The sequence below is a fragment of the Mizuhopecten yessoensis genome, unplaced genomic scaffold (genome assembly GCF_002113885.1).
Source record: "Mizuhopecten yessoensis strain PY_sf001 unplaced genomic scaffold, ASM211388v2 scaffold10363, whole genome shotgun sequence".
Classification (NCBI taxonomy): domain Eukaryota; kingdom Metazoa; phylum Mollusca; class Bivalvia; order Pectinida; family Pectinidae; genus Mizuhopecten; species Mizuhopecten yessoensis.
The window spans coordinates 194,425-200,903 of NW_018408509.1; positions in this window are offsets into that span (position 1 = coordinate 194,425).

Below are 6,479 nucleotides of genomic sequence, written 5' to 3' on the forward strand. Positions count from 1 at the left end.
TAACTGTATCATAGGTGGCCCATGTATAAGAGTGGGACCTGAACTTATATAATGTTCTAGCTGTATTATAGATGGCCCATGTATAAGAGTGGGATCCGAACTTATATAATGTTCTAGCTTTATTATAGGTGGCCCATGTATAAGAGGGGGATCCGAACTTATATAATGTTCTAACCGTATTATAGGTGGCCCATGTATAAGAGTGCGATCCGAACTTATATAATGTTCTAGCCGTATTATAGGTGGCCCATGTATAAGAGTGCGATCCGAACTTATATAATGTTCTAGCTTTATTATAGGTGGCCCATGTATAAGAGAGGGATCCGAACTTATATAATGTTCTAGCTTTATTATAGGTGGCCCATGTATAAGAGCGGGATCCGAACTTATATAATGTTCTAGCCGTATTATAGGTGGCCCATGTATAAGAGTGCGATCCGAACTTATATAATGTTCTAGCTTTATTATAGGTGGCCCATGTATAAGAGCGGGATCCGAACTTATATAATGTTCTAGCTTTATTATAGGTGGCCCATGTATAAGAGTGCGATCCGAACTTATATAATGTTCTAGCTTTATTATAGGTGGCCCATGTATAAGAGTGCGATCCGAACTTATATAATGTTCTAGCTTTATTATAGGTGGCCCATGTATAAGAGTGCGATCCGAACTTATATAATGTTCTAGCTTTATTATAGGTGGCCCATGTATAAGAGTGCGATCCGAACTTATATAATGTTCTAGCTTTATTATAGGTGGCCCATGTATAAGAGTGCGATCCGAACTTATATAATGTTCTAGCTTTATTATAGGTGGCCCATGTATAAGAGTGGGATCTGAACTTATATAATGTTATAGCTGTATTATAGGTGGCCCATGTATAAGAGTGGTTTGGTTTAATTTTATTTTGTTTAACGACCTATTAACATATATGGTCATTTAAGGACATGCCTCCATCTATGTTGTGTAAGCGTGCAAGTGTGTATATATGCTAGAGACGGTATGTTGGTATACTTGCTTCCTTGTAATAGCGCGGATCAGATGCCGACTGTATAGTGCTATCTCACTGAAACACCATGCCTATGGCACACAGCACACCATTCCGCCCGATCACATTATGCTGACAACGGATGAACCAGTTGTTGCCAATATTCTAAAAGCTGATCGTTAAGCAGGGAAAAACAACTACCATTTGTAAGAACTTTGGTATGTCTGGGTCTTGGGTCAAAACCCATTGTCTTCCTCAACTGGGCGAACGCTCAACATTAAAGCCAGAAGTGAGATTGCCAAGCTAGGCGCTAAGAAATAAAAGGAAGTTAGAAGTAGAAAAAAAGATAAAGATTCCAAATGTTGCAATGGGCGCAGCAGATTAATTTTTTACGAGTACAAGCATTACTAATATCATTATAACAAATGACCTTATTGTCCGTGCTAATGCAATACATATATACAGACCTCACACCTAGCATATGGTAGGAGGGAGCTGTATGTACGAGTACTTATACAAGTTAGTTAGATATATACGAGTATTTAGTAGGGGGGGGGGGGGGGAGATTTAAATATATATACGAGTATTTAGTATTTATTATCATTTTGGGTGGCATTTTTACAGAAACCCTTTGATCTAAACCCCTAAAACGTGTAAAATTCCTCTGTAGGTTGTGATATTTTAGTAAGATGACACTTCAAAGTGTAGATACCATCCCCTCATGACCTTAGCTTTCGTGGGGACGTAAATCCCAAAGCAAACCTGAAGGCATGGTGTTCACACGTTCGCACAATCATGTTCAGAAGGTAGTTGATGTTATCGTGTCCCCGCGTCATATCCGGTACACATTACCGACCGAACAGAAGGTACCTGACAAGTTACCCTGTAGAGGATAGCGATCATGTCTTCCTTTACTATCTCACTCTTCTCTATGTCGACGAAAAAACAATGTCTGCTGAACATCCTTTTTCACATGAACGTGATGCAAATCCGCTGAATGTTCCTACATTGCTATATGGATTCCAAAGAATTGCTGTAAACATCAATCTATATGTTTGTGTTTTAGTTGATTCACAGAGATTTATCACAGATACTTGGCGTGCTATTATTGCGCGGGTGCTGGTCGACATGTCGATCGTTTGGAATAGTACAGTATATATAAAACAGTGCGAGCATATGGACAATTTGACGGCTGCCCATCAGTCCATGTACGACTGGGTGACCAATACATGCGGCAGTCCCCGTTTTGTATCATAATTGTAACAAAATAACATAACAAATGTCATAATATTTATGGATGGTAAATGATAGTTTCACGTACTATAAACCACTGTAAGGACAGGGCCTACATAGCTTGTTTCTGTTGCCGAATTTTGTATGTTTTTGTATGTAAGACCTAAACAATCCCCTGTAGCGTACCAGCCTACTCGAGTGTTGCGTGCGTATCCACGGGGATTTGTGATAAAACATTCACAATAACACTTTTAGTGTTGTACTGTACTCGTGACTACACAACTTTTTCACAATCAATCGCTCTTCTGTTTCCCCGCTCGATCCCTTGTTGCCAGTCAATCAATAAGTTGATCGTAACACCACACCTAAGTTTTACCTGGTCGTTAATTAAACTTTCATAAAGAAGTGGCGGTCAAACTAACACAGTCGATTTACGGAGATAGCGTACAGGTATAACTCGGATCGCAGCCTCACATGAAAGGCGGACGAGATACCGTGGACACTACCTATATGTATTACCTATCGGACTGATCAACTGTTTTATTTATATACAATTGTAAGGGACTTTGAGAGCAATGTTTCACATTGAAATGAACTGTACATAAACTACAATTAGCTAAAACACCGCGGTTAGACATACTTCACAAGGAAATGTGCTGGAAAACCAGGAATACGTACATTTTGTGTCTCCCAGGACGGGAAAAACCTGTTAAAACTGTGGTTTCAAATTTACCCAGAATGTTTGTGAGGTGAAAAAAAGGGGAATAGTCTATTAGAATTGGAGCACTCGGACAACCAAATTATTATTCAAAATAATTCCATACATTGAGCATATGTAATTCACTACGCATAGCCTACTACTGTGACTTTAAAACAATCAATTTGTGACGTCATAACAAAAATTATCACGTGACGTCACAATTTCGGATGTATTTCGGGAAATTACAGCACACGAAGAAACAACATGGCATTGTCCGCCGGGTCCCATTCGACGGACACAATGTTTGATTTCTTCGAGGATAGGGCTGACACAACAGCGAACACTGTTGAACCCGTGGATAAGGATGGACGAGAGGATAAAAGTAGCCATCAACCAGAGCATAATACTCAAACATTGACGGCAATGTACATGGGAACTTCGGATCCGACAAAGTCGTCCGGGAGGGAAGTCACAGACATCAGCTTTCAGAGTATAGAGGAAGTCATCGAGCTAGCGGGCGACAGTAACGGCACGCCGGAGATAGAACTGGTGGACGGAAATAGTGGCAGCTTGAAAGTAGAGCAATTAGGCGAAAAGATCGGTTCACCGGAAACACATTCTCAGAAATTACAGCCAACCGAATACAAAAATGTGTCGCTTGAAAAAGAGGACCATTCTCATAGGAATGGAACACTATCTGTTATCAGTTTATTATCCAATATTTCACTCTCCGAAAATAAGCAAAATGAGGAAACTATGAGCACACACAAGTCACATACAGGAGAATCTGGCTCGACCAGTGCTTCTCTATCTGAAATGGGCGGCATTACAAACGAGCGAGACGCCTCTGATACGATGGGACTCGATATACTACCGCAAGACACTGTTGCCGATACCCAAGAAAACTCTTCTAAAAAAACTCCTGTTATTGAGAATGAACTTAGTTTCTCCTTGTTAAAAACTGAGACAATATATCAAAAATCACATCATAAAACTTTCATGAGAAACCCACCATCTGCATCAAATTTGCAGGAAATGAAAGAAGGTGTTGATTTCTTAAACAAAGACGAAACCAAGGCACCGGGCCACTCAAATACTGAGTCGGGGGAGAGGCGGCTGGCAAATGAGCCGGAGGTTCATGTGGAAAAGGATGAAGCTGACAGTTTCGCGATATCACCGCTCCCATCCGTTAAGTCAAGGAAAGATTTGGATTTTAGTTGGCTTACGACAGAAAATGATGTGATGACAGCCAAGTCTACAATTAACACTGCAAGTCGACCAAATTCCAACAGAGACCCTGATTTGAGTTGGCTTACAGGTGACAAAGATACACAAAAGTCCGAATCAGAAACAATTCTCTTGTCTGAATCACAGCAAAACACGAGTTTCAGTTGGCTTAAATCTGATGGAGACGTAGATGTAGCTGAGTCTGAATTGAAAATCGGTGAACGAAATCTTAGCCGAACGAAGTCAAAGGAAGAAGACTTTAGCTGGCTTACAAGAGACAAGGAAACGGAGGTGACTGGCTCGGCGTCAGTAATGATCAGTTCATCATCAAATCCTAATGAAGCAAAGAAGGAAATGAGTTGGCTTAGAAGCGAAAAAGACACTCTTAAGACAAAGTCCACTACCGACCTTTCTCCAACATCATCTCCAGGTGAATCTCTCATCCTTCCTTCAACTGAAACAAACGAGAAACCTGACTCCGGCTGGTTGTTCGAAAAAGAGACGGATCAGTCTTTATCTCGATTGCACTTCCAAGATTGTTCACCCAGATCGTCTCCTACGGAAAAGCTGTCGACATCGAAAGATACCAAAACTAAGAGGCGTTGTGACAGTAACGCACATTCCGAGTCTGAACGTGAGTTTGAAGATATTCTTACGACGGACAAGACTTCCAATGAGAACACTGTTGAGCCAGAACAAAATATGTTCAGTGAAAACAGAGGTGAACCAGAACAAAAAATTCTGATCAATACAAAGGATCTCAACTTTGACTTCATGGAAAAAGAGAGGATAGAGGACGATACTCCTGCTCACGTCCCTACTCGTGGTGCAACAACAGTTTCAATGTCTCAGTCCCCCTCATCTGTTCACCAAGCTGATACGCTTAATGTGGAGGATAAACAGACAGAAAGTGATACACAGCAACAGCACTCCAGCAAACCCTTAACACTCACTACGAACAAAGACACTGGCCCGAGCAAAGTGAGCGAGGCAATTCACTCTGCCGTGGCTCTCTTCCATCACGAAAAAGGTGCCACTCATATCGGCGTGAGCAAACCAGCAGGAAAGCAGAGAAAAAAGTCGGTACACCAAAACGGCTATAAACAAGCCAATATTCGGAAGAAGACTTCAAAGATAAATAAGATCACCACGGGCACCATTGCTGGATCTGGCATAAAAGACAATGTATTAAAAAACCAGAATATGAAAAGAGTAGAAATCAGTAAGAGTAAGAATTCACAAAAAGAACTACCGGGAGTTAAAGTCAACGTTGAATCATACGATAAAGCCAGGTCAAAGAAGACGAAGAAGCACAAAGAGGTGGAAACGCGTGGGAAAGAAAGTAAGAACGATAATGGCAACAGTAACCAGGCTGTTGGTTACCAGCTTCCCGTGGAGAGCTCGGGTAGTTCCGATGGACAGACGAGTACCATGGCATCATCTGACACCATTATAAAGATCGATAATATGTCCAGTTGCTCACTAGCTTACGAAGATGACTTTGAGGAAGACACCAGAAGTGTCAAATCTGCTGCCAGTTCAAAAGCTGGATTTGATTCCGATTTGCAAAAAAAGGGTGAACACTTGTTTCCTTATTCCAGCAGCCCATACGGGGGTATCTATTCGGCCTATGCAAGGCAACCAAAACAGCTTATCAGAAGTGACAATGTTAAATTTCCTAAGATCAATGCGTTTAACCCAGTACAATTAACATCTGGTCAGATCAGTTTCTCTGAACAGATTTTCTCTGCTGCCGTCAAAAGGAAACGGAAATCAAAAAAGAAAGAAATATACTTGAAAGATTCTTACGAGAACAAAGCTTCTTCTGAATCAGACAGCAAACCTGAAATTAGTTTGCGCAAAAACGAACGGGTGCCAGTATCATTGAAAGCCGAAGCTGTGTACAGAAAAGGGAGATTAGAAATTGCAGTAGTTGACGATCGCCAGGCGTTATCGGAGGGTGCCAATATGGACGTGAGGATAACAGTATTACATAAGCATTTGAATGGCTTACAAGCGGTCAGGAATCGCCCAAGGAATCTACCGAAGCTGAACTTCGCAGCAAACCGGGATGTTCTCAATCACAGGGCTGCTTTCCCGCCCTTCAATACTTACACCGACAAACATGCTTCCGAACGGTTCAGACAGGCATTCGGTATGTAATCTCCTGTAGTCCAATGAGAATGCGGGTCCTGAAGGCTGTACATGGATCGATATAAACTGAGTTATATAAAAGTGTCTTGCAGATTCATAGTGATTGTTGTGTGATTCTAAGCCTGATTTTACTGGGTAATTTCTGTAAGTGAAAAAAAAAAAAAGAAAAAAAAAAAA